This window comes from Vollenhovia emeryi, unplaced genomic scaffold (assembly GCF_000949405.1).
Source record: "Vollenhovia emeryi isolate VEMERY1.0 unplaced genomic scaffold, V.emery_V1.0 DF939170.1, whole genome shotgun sequence".
Classification (NCBI taxonomy): domain Eukaryota; kingdom Metazoa; phylum Arthropoda; class Insecta; order Hymenoptera; family Formicidae; genus Vollenhovia; species Vollenhovia emeryi.
Window position 1 is genome coordinate 201,066 of NW_011967196.1, and position 13,855 is coordinate 214,920.

Consider the following 13,855-nt stretch of genomic DNA (forward strand, 5'->3'; position numbering starts at 1 on the left):
CTACCGCCCAATTCGAGCGCGTGGCGAGATGTGCGCATAGCAATATCGATCGCCGGGCGGTCACATTTCGCCACGCGCTCAAATTGGGCGGTAGGCCGGCCTAAGACAACGATTTTTAATAATTAATTACTCGTTAACTATTACGAAAATTGCAAAATGGTACAGGACTTTTCCGTTAATCTCGATCCGTTCTACCTTCTCAAAAATTTTGTCGGATATGGAAAGACTCACCCTGTAGAATGGGCGCGGTTAAATCTAATAACAATAGGAGGCAAGAATACGTTACGACATTAATTGCTTTGAGAGCACGACGCTCTCCGTCGATTAACGTTGCCCAAATAAGCTCAGGAGTACTCAATAAACACGGTAGTTTTTCCCGGATGTGCGTTCGCGTCCCAGAAACGTCGAAGCTCCGGACGACCGATCCTCCGAAGTAGAGTCCGACCGAAATTTCGGTTTCGGTTTCGGTTTCGGCCATTTTCGGCCTAAAATCAAGATTTCGGCTTGATTTCGGTTTCGGCCGAAATAGAGAGAAAATTTCGGTGACGTAAGCCGAAACCAGAAACTAGAAGTCGCAACACGTCGCGTTGGTCAACGCCAATTGCGCCGGCGCGATTTCTTCCCTCTTTACCCGCTCTTTTACTCTCCTTCAAATGTTTAGTGCCTGAAATGCATAACATCGAACGTAACCTCTCAAACGCTCATCGGTTGCTAATACATAGTGTCAAATAGTAATATCCGATTCTCTTGAAGTTGATCTCTTATTTTATAATGTTTCTTCATATTTCATTTTATATTGTAACTCGAGTAAAATACTTTTATATTTTGATAAAATATGTAATAAAACCTTACTTAAAAAATGTACATTTTCTACTAATTTTCAAAATTATATCTCTTTTATAAGACTCTCCAAAAAATTTCGGCTTTGGTTTCGGTTTCGGCCGAAATTGAGAGAAAACCGAATATTCGTTTTCGGTTTCGGCCGAAACTGAAAAAGGTGGTTTCGGTCGGACTCTATTCCGAAGAACCGTGCGAGAGAGGACATTTGTAATTACCGGCGAGAGAATAATTTTACATTCGAGCGTGCCCGGCGCCGTTATTCACGCGGATTAATTATGAGAGAGATTCCCGAGGAGGGAGGGCAGGCGGAAGAGGATCGCGCGCTATAATCAGCTATCGGAGACACTTGATAGCGTGCGTCGGACAAGACGGCGGCCTTAGTTAACTAAACGACCGTCGCTATAACCGTTATCATTATCATTCCGTGCTGCCATGCAGCGGCAGGACTATCTCGTCCTGTGCATGAGCGAGCGACGGCACCGGTTACGCGGCAGCCGCACGAGAGGGGTCGGCCGTCTGGCAGCGTCGGCGATGGGTATCGGCGATTAAAATTCATGCCGGCGTCGTTAACCTTCGCGCGCGCAATATACACGGGAATGGTTTAATGCGCATCCAACGCACCCGCGGGTCGCGTACGTGCGAACGCACTTTGTATCGCACGTGATGGAGCAGTGATGAGGTGTGGCGCGAGTCAGACGCGGGGAGGCCGCCTCGTCCTGGCGAACTGGAGACCCTGTAATCAGAGACTGGCCGTAAGAGCTCGTCAATTCCCCTATGATTCTAGGATCGTAGAAGAGTGAGATGGCCTATGTTTCTCTCTCACGCGCGGGAATTTGACAAACTCTTATCGCCAGTCTCTGATTGCAGGGTCTCTATTGGCACGCGCGCCGCGGGAAATGCACGGGACTATTCAATTCCGATGCGATCTCGGTGTCCCCGAGTGACGACGGTTATGGAAATAACTTTTACGCGTCCCCTTAATTCGGGGATGAAGGGCTTATAAAGTGAAACGTTCCGCCGAAGACCGCGAGAGATGCTCGAGACCCCGTTATCGCTGAAAGTGCGAAACGCGGACGAGGAATTGTATTAGATAAGAATTGTATGATGCTCGGTTAAATTTTAGACGACCGGGGGATCTTTAGCTTGCGCTCCTATTCGCGCGCTCGCCGGAGGAGTTCCCTAAGCAGCGGAGTTTGCTGCAAGTGATTGCGGGATTGCGATAGTCTTGAGCCAATCCTGTTAGTTTTCGTCTTATCCCGTCTTATCTTATCTGTTCTATCCAACAAGCGAGACAGGATATTTCTCGGCGAATACTTTCAACAATCGAGAACAGTATGTATGTATGATAATACAGACCTGTGAAATCTTGGATCTTGTTAGAAACAAGAAGCGGAGGTAAATAGATTTTTGACGCTGAAAACGAATCTGTCCGCACAATTTTGACGGCACGTCGGACTTTTCAGCAATTTGTGGTTAAGCGATCCCGAAGATGCTGTTTCGACGGCGAGTTCGTGAATTTATTATGGAAAAAAACTCGGATTCTTGAAATATTGCTGTCAACGTCATCGCGTAGTTCTAGTCTTCACCTTTCAAATCCATTTTTGATTGCACGATTTTATTTTCGCTGAGATATAGATGGTAAAAGGATGACAAGTAGTAAGACTTCTCGTTAGAGAAACTTAAAATAAGCATCAACACGGCTTCACAACATTATTTTATTTCAGATTAAGAGTCTTCTTTGCGGAGTGTAGGGAAGAAAGACGTATTTCTCGAAAATTTTAAACAATTTGTGGTTAAATAACTCCAAAATTGTTGTTTCGATCAATTTCATGAATTTATTATGGACAAAAACCCGATTTCTTGAAATATTTCCGTCAACGTCATCGCGTAGTTCTGGTTTTCACCTTTCAAATCCATTTTCGATTGCACGATTTCTTTTCGCTGAGATATAAAAGGATGACAAGTAGTAAGACTTCTCCTTAGAGAATTATTTTCGTTCAGATTTAAGAATTTTCCATTTACGTTTAAAATATTTCCTTCCTCGATAATAAATATGATTGTCGCTACTTCGCTCCTATCTTATAACAATAGAAATATAGCATTGGATCCGGGAGTCTTCTCCGCGGAGTGTAGGTAAGAAAGTTATTCCTCAAAACTTTGAAACTAACGATAGCGATATTATCTCACCACGGCCGTGGACGCTTAACGAGTAACGAATTAGCGCGCGCAAACAATCACTCAATGGCGATCGGGACAATCACTCTTTGAGCTGCGATCGATCGCATAAATACCAAGAATCGCACACGGGTATCGTGTGTGGCCGCTAACGTGAATCACGCTAATATCACGCTACAGCACATGCGCGCTCCACTTGGTAGGACGCGCATATTCCATTCTGAAACGCGTATACGAGCGAGCCCCATACGTTAATTGGCTATTGCACAACAGTAACGCGCCGATTGATACGTAAATGGAGTGGCCAATTATGCGACGATGTAAACAATAATCCCCGCGCTACGATACTGCAAACGAAGCTGACTGACGCACCATGCAAATGCGCTCTCCGCTATCTTCTCCATCGCGACACTGCGGCCACGGCTCCGCGGGCTTCGACGTAACGAAAGCGATGGTAACCGGTGTTTCATACCGCGGAGAAAATTTTCTCCTAAAATTTATCCTGAAAATCGTACAATCATGGAACGTGGCACTTCGAAGAATTTTATGAAAGACTTTTTAAATTTTACCGTACGTTTCACTAGTAAGTGTACTTACAAATAAATAGTATACATCTTACTAATAAAATGTATGAGAAAATTTCAAAAACTCTCATACAGTTCTTCAGAATACCATATCGTCCCACGATCTTTTCATCTTTTCACACTTAATATTTTCAGGATAAATTTTTTTTTAATTCTACGAACTGTATGAGTTTTTTTAAACCTTACCATACATTTCACTAGTAATTGTGCTTACAATTAGTATACGTTTTACTAGTACAGTGTGTGGTAAAATTTTGAAAACTCTCATAAAGTTCTTCAAAATGCTGTGTCGCGCCACGATCGCATAATTTTCAGGATAAATTTGAAAAGAACATTCTAAGAATTTTATTGAGAAAAATTCAAAAAACTCTCATAAAGTTCTTCAAAGTGCCATGTTGTCCCACGATTACATCTTACTAATAAAATGTATGAGAAAATTTCAAAAGCTCTCATACAGTTCTGCAAAATACCATGTTGTCCCACGATCACATAATATTTTCAGGATCAATTTTTTTTAATTCTACGAACTGTATGAGAGTTTTTTGAAACCTTACCGTACATTTCACTAGTAATTGTGCTTACAATTAGTATACGTTTTACTAGTACAATGTGTGGTAAAATTTTGAAAACTCTCATAAAGTTCTTCAAAATGCTGTGTCGCGCCACGATCGCATAATTTTCAGGATAAATTTTAAAAGAACATTCTAAGAATTTTATTGAGAAAAATTGAAAAAACTCTCATAAAGTTCTTTAAAGTGTCATGTTGTCCCACGATTTTATGCTCTTCAGGGTATAATTGAGAAGAAAATTCTCTCCGTGTGGGGAATCTCTCTAAATGAATTATACCGTTATTGAGTTTACATTATAAGGTCGGCAACAAACTAATGTATGTACACGTTATCTGTAATGGATTACGATATCAGAAGCAGAAAGTTGAAATATCATGTATACGTTCACATACAATTAAAAATTAAAGTTAATGCTAATTTTATAAACTCTTATATTATTGCGAACGCGTGACGAGTGGCCAATGACTTTTCAAAATTTCATATTTATATGTGTCACGTTTGAATATAATGGTTTTATATTGTATGAGACTATTATATTTCAATGGGCGAGAGTCCTTTTGATCAATCGATCTCGCTGAGAAACAGTATCGTCGCGACTTTCGATAGCCGCAGCTGCGCCGGTTCCCGAAAATGATGCCCGAAAATGAAACATCACGACGGAAAAAAAATACCGGCAGCTGCGGCGCAAAATGTGCAGTAAATTGAACGGCGCCATTAAATTATCAGGACGTGAGGCGTTTTATCGTTTCAGCGTGGCTTCCCTTTTTTTTTTTAGTCCTCTAGCCCCTTTAACGTGAAATTATATTTCCATTACGCACGACCGTATTTAAGCCATTATGCGTGATCGTTGCCGCACTTTTCACTGAAACGCGATTAACCCAGATTCGCCAGATGTTCCGCGCAGGGCGCGATTCATATCTCAGTTTCCTCTGACATTCCTGAAAATACGGATAATTATGAAAATGCATAAATCATTTGAGATGCACGGATAAAGATAGCCGGGCGCCCGCGACTGCGGACGGAAATGAAAGCTGATGTTCAATAATTTCCGTAATCCTTAATTATTTCAAGGCGATCCGTATTATTCGCTTTGCGCTCTTTTTCCCGGACGACGTTATTAAACGCGATGAAATTACGTCTTCCGCCGTTGTAACTGCAATTTATAGAAAGGTGCCTCGCGTGCACCGGCATCCTCGTGTAGATTTTCACGATGCGGCGCACGGAGAAATAGCATCGTTACAAAAATAATCGCTGCTATGTATCACAAGGCAGAGAAAGAAAGAGAGAGAGAGAGAGAGAGAAGGGAGGGGGGAGAGGGATAGAGGTAATAAACGCCATGGAGGAAAAAAGCTGCGGAGATATAGATCGGGCCGAAGATAATTAACTGTACTCTTAATTAATGTTACCCGGTATAATTACGTTTTCCGTACAATTTGCAAGTACGCGGACGCGGGAGGAAGAAGAGACAATGGTCGCCAATATTGAACCGCTTGGTGCCACACATTCCGGCGAACGGAAGTGAGGAGCGCCTTTGCACTACATTAATTTCTGCTTGAAATTAAATCCCGGGGCGGAAACGCGATTCCCTTACGCCAAATTAAATCTTTTCCATATCCGATCTGACGTATACATTACTTTCTTAGGGGGCCATTTGTCTTATTTAACACTTCTGCGCCCGCTATCATTCACTCTGAAACAGGAATTAATCAATTAAAGCGCTGAGAGTAACATGGACTTAATTTCCCGACTTCTGATAGCAATTTGGGGGAATGTAAAACCATCGCGCGCCGCTACCTGTTAGGAGATTAAAAGGCCCCCGTCGCTATTCCAATAGCTCTCTATAATACTTTATCCGTTCTATCTTTAATATTATACAGTTGTTAAAAGCAAAATTCTTTTCCCTCTCCCTCTTTCTTCGTCTTATTATTACAATGGCTCGAATCATATCTCGCTTTGTCTTCTCGCCAGTGCTGCCAGTCGAAGCGTGAAGACTGCGCCGTACGGGAAGTCGTCGAACAGCGGGGGACGATATTCTTGGCATACGTTAAGGGGATCCCTCAGCCATCCTTTTTACCGACACAGTCAAATACAGTTTTTACGCTTGTAATTCTTTTTATTAGCTTTTATGCACAAAATAATACCAGGATAAGCTGCGGACCGCAGAGCAGAACATTTTGTCGTGACTTTAATTTTTATTTTTCATTTTTTAAAATCACTTCTTGAGTTCCATCAAATTGCAACTTTTATTTCCTAGTCAATTGCTTTAAAAATCACAGCGCAGCCAAGAGATCGAGTCGAGACAAAAGAAAGGGAAATAAATATACAATCGGGCGACACTCGTGTCCCCCGAAGAGCGGCGAATATTCTTAGGAAGTCGCAGACATCAATGGCTGCCATCCAAAAATATTCCTGGACGAGATCCCCGCTGGTCGCATCCTCGGGAAACGGAGGGCGGGGAGAAAAGACAAACAAGCAAGAAGGACGACTTTTCCGTTCATCCTTATGTACACACATAAGTATGCAGTTTTCGTCGAGGAGCAACGGGAACACATACTTGGGGAAGATTTATTTTCGTGTCCATCTCTTCGATTTTCGTGCGCCGTGACTCGATTTTCGTAAACGTTGCGCGCGTCTATTCCCTGCCGCAAGTGTGTGTACGTTTGTGAGTCCCGACAGCTTGTTAGCAACGTAGACTCTACGGCGAAGTAAGTAAATTGAGGATCGCAGGGCGAAAGTTGCGTGTAGTATAAGTCACTATTTATCTTGTTGCGCGAAAGAGACGGAGGGTAACCGAGAACCTCGCATTGAAATAACACGAGAAGGCCTAATTGAAACAAACAATAAGCAAAAGGTACATCACCATCGAGGATCATCGTTTCCGTCGGACTTTCAGGATCAGGAATTATTACTTGATATTCGTCACGTAAAAACAGATTGTTCTTCGCGGAACGGACGTTTAGCAAATTACAAATAAGTTAGGAAACATTTGTTGTTCATTCTTGGGTGTATATTGCGGGATAAATAATCGGATCGTAGTGCGAGAGGCGCGCGGTGTACGCGAATTTTCAGAAAATACTCCGTACGCTTCGTATATTTTTGCGCGTAGGAGAAGAGCGAAATAATTATTTTTTCAAAATGCTTTTAAAGCACGGCACGCTTCATACAACGATAATATACTTGCGCTGGCGCGTTGTGCACAAAATGACGAGATAATTAAACTTAATAATAATTAAAGAACGTAATTTTAAATGCGCGCTCTCGTTTGACACGCGAGCACAGTGCGAGAGTGCGAAATAATTTGCCTGTAATTGGTACGCCGGCTAATGATCCGGCTTCTCTTTACATGTCCACATTCGAATTCGCTCGCGGCGGGGGGGGGGGGGGAGGAGGAAAGGTGGTGGCGAATTATTAATTACCCGCGAAAGTAGTTTAACTTTTCGCGACCGCGCGCAACGCGGAAGCCCGACTATTCCTCCCCCTCCCGCGAAATCGGGCACGTTAATCGACACGGTAGCGGCGGCAAACTCGTTTTGCATCTCAAAGTGCGAAACGACAGGTAAATGCACGACACGCCGGGCCGAGGCGGCCGCGCGAGCGCGATATTGCCCGCATTAAGCGAGCGATTCCCGCGGCGCCCCGCGATCGATATCGAGATCTCGAACGTGGCGCAGGGGTGCGTATACCTGCTACGGGGGCGGCGGCGGCTCCGTTAAATTGGTCGCGAAAATATTCGCGCCTTTCATTTCAACGTTAGGGCGTACGTTGTCGCGCGTCGCGCGACGCTGGGCGCCGGTCCTCGCCGAAGCGAATGGAAGTTTGATGCACGCGGATTAAATTCGCATTCCCCCGGTCGACGTACCGGGTGTGTACGGCATGCCGGATTCCCCCGGTGTTCCGACCGCGCGCGCGCGCGCGCGCGCAAGTGCATCGACGTGCGATCGTAGATACGCACTTATGCAGACACCTGCGCTACTGTGGATGCCTCAAGTGCGAGCTAGCTACCGAGCTACCCGCCGTGAGGTCCTTCAAACTCCGAAACTCTACTTCTTCCTCCCGCGCTCTCCCTGCGACCCTTAACGTGGCAAACTCTCGTTACTCTCCCCCCCCCCCTCTCTCTCTCTCTTTCTCTCTCTCTCTCCTTGCATCATATCTCTTCTGCCCCGCCCTCGCCCTCGCCGTCTCTCCTCCACTTGTTCGGCGACGCTTCCTATTTCTTCCCGCTCACATACTGCATTCTGATCTCGCGTTCTTTTTTTCCTCTTTCCTTTCACCCTCGGGCTCACTGCTTATTCCAGCCCTCCAGAACGGCTACGCTTTACGAGACAATTTTCCAGCTACCGTTCCTCTCGTTTACTCCACTCTCTCCGTCAGTCGGGTTTTGTTGCCGGTGTTGTTCGAAACCCCTCGTCGTCACGGATGTCTTTCGGCCGCGTCGATGCCGCCAGCCGCGCGTAAATTTCGTCGTTACCGTGCGTGTCCCGTGCCAACGCGGACTGACTTGCAATTACCGTTCGGCGACACAGCTCTGTTCCTTCATTAAAATTACATCAACGCCGGTATACAGAGGCGCGTATTCTCTATCTATCGCGGCCGCTATAATGCGCTTAGGGATTTCCAACAAGCATTTCGGGAGCCGCGTCTAACCGAAGGATGGTCCCGCTTGGTGAACGCGGCGGGACCGCTGATAAGCAGCGCACAGGAAAATGCACACAGGCCGCACCTTCCGCATCGATTCGCCAAACGATCGTTTGACTTTCAACGGCCCCTTAGTTCCAGATCTCTAATATCGGGAGAGAAAAATCGAACCGTTTCTATTTGAGAAAAACATCTTTTCGTCCCCGTGGTGTTTTATAAATTTAACAATACACCACAATTGCATTTGACAGAGGAAACACTACTTGCATTCGCGACTCGTCTTCCATTAAGATTAGTTTACCGTTTTCTGAATGATGGCCTCAATTGTAAACAAGTGGAAAGGCAATATCCTCTTTTCAATGCACTTTAAAGTGCAACCGAACTTATTTTCGGTCCCATTCTGTCACGTGATTAATGTTTCAACTTTCCACGTGGTCTGATAACCGGTGACAAGTTTACGATAAAATTAATAGACGGGAGAATCAATGACAAAAGATTTTCTTATTCTAACGAACTTGATACTTAAAAATCTATAACTCATACTTTCTAATTTATTGTAAAATGGTTTTGACAATTTAATACAATTACGTGCATGTAGTAATTTAAGATTAAATATATTATTAATTTAAACATAATTTTCGGAAGATGGGATAATATTCTCTATATAAAGCTATTTTTGACGAATTATTAAGATATCGACGCGCTTATTGCGTCGAGACTACAGTTAAATTATTCGCAACCGTTTCAAGAAGCGAATTCTACAACTCTCCGACTTCCACTTGCAAAACAAGATTAACCAGTCAGGTAATAATCTTAACTTCTGCCGCCTATTTTCCGAAGTGCAGCGCGGCGGAGTGCGAATTAGAAACATCAAATTCAATGGAACTGCACGCCAATACGATACGAACGCGAGTTCTATTCAAAGGGAACATCGGATTCAATGGCGCTGCTCGCGCCTACCCGATATGAATCCGACATAACGTGAACGCACACACTCCACGATATTCTAAGGAAATTTTACATGCTCGACTTCTTTGCGCATACATAGACGATAGCTATTGTCCACATTTATACTTCACAACGTTATCGCCCGAAATGTACCGACAAATCTATCACATAAAATCGCTTGCGCGACAAAGTGGTCTCTCGAAAATCAAATTTTATGCACAAATCCAGTTCTCGGATTAGTTAAGGGGATGCTGGAGTGATTCTGCACTTTTTGCTCCTCTTGCTCCTAGCACGGTCAATTCATGAAAACGTTTGTGTAATATACAAATTGTGCTGCTGCGCACAGTGTTCCACTAATCGGACTAAAGCCAACGGCACACGATACTATTTTTCCTACTGGATTGCTTGCGAGAGCCAATCAAGATGCAGAGTTATCGATCAGGTGGCTCAGAACTGAATCCTGATTGGCTCTCGTAAGGAATCCAGTGGGAAAAATGGTATCGTGTGCCGTTAGCTTAAATCAGAGAACAGCATGGTGTCATTAAAATTAAGTTTAGAAGCCCAAGAAAAAATCTATTCATTTCTATAACTAAATCGAGCGAATAGATTTTTTCTTGGGCTTCTAAACTTAAGTTTAATGATACCATGCTGTTCTCCGATTTAGTCCGACTAGTGGAACACTGTCGGTCTGTACACAAAAGCCACGTAATTTGCGCTAGTAGCACAATATATTGGCGCAATATTGGGAAATAAAGTAAACCTAGTACTCCCAATATTGGTCCGATATTGTAAGATGGACGCCTTTTCTTATTTAGCGATATTGGTCTAACATTGCATCAATATTAGACCAATACTGTTATTGCATTGTTCAATATTGAACAGTGCACTTTCAATATAAATCTAATATTATATAATTATTTATCAATATATGTATTATATCGCCAGTGAATAATAAACCAGGATGGAGAATTGATTCGACCTAACTGGCCACTTTATTAAAATTAGGAACACGACGTTTCGGCCATGGATTTTGGCCCTTTTCTAGTGTATAAAGTAATCTAAGTCATAATGTTAAAAATTTTTTCTCTATGTGTGTAAATCGCATTGTTTCAGAGCGGCGTCATCATAAATATGTTTATATATTAATTCTATTGGTTTAATATTCCGTGTAACAGTAATACTGTGTTGCAAGGCAGTTACTGTTACTCTTCGTCATAATAATGGTCCAAGCAACGAGACACATGCGAACGCACTTATATTGTTTCGCATTTCGTTGGTCGGCGCGATCCGTTCGAAAGGCGAGAGAGGACTATATAATTATTACCGTGCAATATTTACATTTATTCCATGGCCAATATTGACTTTACGTTGGACAATATCGGCCAATGTATTTCTAAAATAACCAACATTGGATCAATATTTAGCCACTGTTTAGCCAATGCACTGTGCTACCAGGGTGTGCATTACACAAACGCTCTCATTGACGGATCTAGACGCAAGAAGTGCGAAAGATGCTGAATTACTGCAGCGTCCCCTTAAAGCCGTTTGCGATTAGCGTAATCCAAGTTTCACGTCGCATTTTACTTCGTCCCATATGTAGAATATGTAATTTGTTCTGTATTAGAGAAATTTCGTCAAAGGGAATTTTATATCGCGAAAATACACCCAGGTATGCATATAAAATATCCATCGTGCACAGAGAGCAGAGGACCGACATGGTGACAACAGTAATTGCGAGATGCAAAGTTTAGCGAATAAAAATGCAGGCTTCGCGCCGATGTCGCGCGCGTTATTTCACGGGCGGAAAAATCAGGAGCGAATTATTATTTTAATATCGCGCCGCATTAATACGCCGCGGCGCGAACCGGAATCAGATTATCTTAAACGATTCGCGGAGCGTTATGTCGGGCGTTCCGAATGATCGGCGGAAGCATCGTCGCGAGAGTCATCGCGCTCGCATCGGCGACCAGTGAAATAACTAAACGCTATTACCGTCCGGCGCGGCGGTACGTAATTGCAACATCGGTGGAATCGCTGGAATGCCCCCCTGCTAGGCCCCTCGATCGAGGGAAAAAGAGTTATCTCGCCTTGATATTGGATCAGGGGAGAACGATAATTTTCGGGAGACTTGCCCGCCGTCCGAAAGTATCCGTCGGAAATGCGCGGTCATGGTCGATGCGCCCCGAACTCTCGACTCAGCACCGACGAAATAATTTCATCCCGGCGCTGCACGCCGGCCAATCCGAAAGAGAAACGCCGGAGTAGAGCGCTCTATCGATTCTTTCTCCGCAGCTTCCCGCCGAATCTCCTATGATCCTTAAAGCGTCGCCTTCAAACGCGCGATCCCGCTCTTCGTTATATTACCGTCGCTCCACTTGATAAATGCCTCGGTAAAGAAAAACACACACACGCACATAGGTACACACACACGCGCGCGCGTGTGCGCGGACTATTTCCAGGATGGGGCCACATTTGGGACGAAGAACAGATGCTTCTGTGTGCAATCTCGCCGGATTGCGATACCCCTTTTTCGTGGATTTACCTAATCGCACTGTGAGCTCCGCGGAATGAACTTAATTTTTTTATTCGATAGTCCATCCGCGTAGTAAAAATTTTAATCACACAAATCGCGGGACGTCCCCCCGTTCCGCTCGCGCGAAATCCAATTACTTAAAATATTAAAAGGGAATACTCTCTGATTATTGCGAAATATTGTACTAGACTGTTATTGAATTCACGCGTGAAAACAAGGTGGAAGCTGAAAGTTTCGCGATTCAACGTAAAGGACACTGTTATTTGTAAAAACTCGGGGTATTATAGTTCGGGATCGGACGATCGCCGTGTTTGGATTAAATCACAAGACGTAACTGCGCGGTGGAAAAATCCCTCGCTACTTTTGTACCGCGGAAAACAGCAGCAAGATGCTGCGAACAGTGCAACAATAAACGACAACGTTTGGGAAATCGTCGTGGTACGCGGCGCAACCTTTGTCTCGCTTTATCCCGCCGTTCCTCACGGATTTCCCATCGAATAGGCAATGATCGGGGAACAATTACTGCAGCCTTACTCCCGGAAATTAAATTACGATCTCTTCTAACGGGGAGAGATCGGGTCGGCTGCATTAGCTGACCTCCGCTTCGCCGCCGTGTAAATCCGATTCGACCTCGCGCACCGCGCGCACGCAATCCACGAGGGGAAGACGGTTAACACCCTCGGGAGAATTGGGTTAAGTCAATGTCATTGATAACGGCTTTCCGATATTTCGCGTCAGGCTCTATCCTTTCCGCGCCCCGTAATCGGGCGCCACCCTCGCCTCTCGCGACTGCCGCGCCGGTCCTTACGTGGAAAAAAAAAGAAAAAACCGCGCAATTTTATAACGGCGCCCGGCCCGCGGGAAGGCGACTGACAAGAATTGCAATCGAAGTTCACTTTCGGCGGCAATCAACCGTAAAAATCGGGCGAAGAAAGTAAACATCGATACTCGTTCGCAGTGAAAACCCATCATCGACAGTGACCTACATTACTATCGATGTGCAGGCCGTAGAGGTTGCTCCAGGCTATCGACGAGTTCCGGGATATTTTTTCCCTTTTTTTTTTAACAGTTTCGCCATTACTCATCTTTCGGGTGTGAGACGCGTATAATTTCGACCCGTCTCGCACATTTGTTTCGAGGGGACGCTGGAGCGATTCCGCGTATGTGCACTTTTGCACTTTCCGCACCTAGAACTGTCGGGAAACATTTGTGTAATGTACAAATTATGTGGCTTTCGCGTACAGACATTTGTACACATTTGTGTAATGTACTAGTACGCCTACTCTCTGTCGGCCCTTTGATCCTTTCGGTTTCGATCACGTCGTATTCCGCCCTGTGTTTCTTACAAAATCCTATCACACTGTCACACTGATTTTACACTGCCGCATATGCAACATCTGCCTCATTGGATCCACCAAAATAATGGCGGATGGGCAGAAAGGATCGATGCGAAACAAAACAAATGACAGAGTGGACATACTAGTTGTGGTTATAGGTTAGGTAACCCATAACTGATTCGAGTGAATAGATTTTTCGTTAGGCTTCTAAACTTAATTTTAACGATACTATGC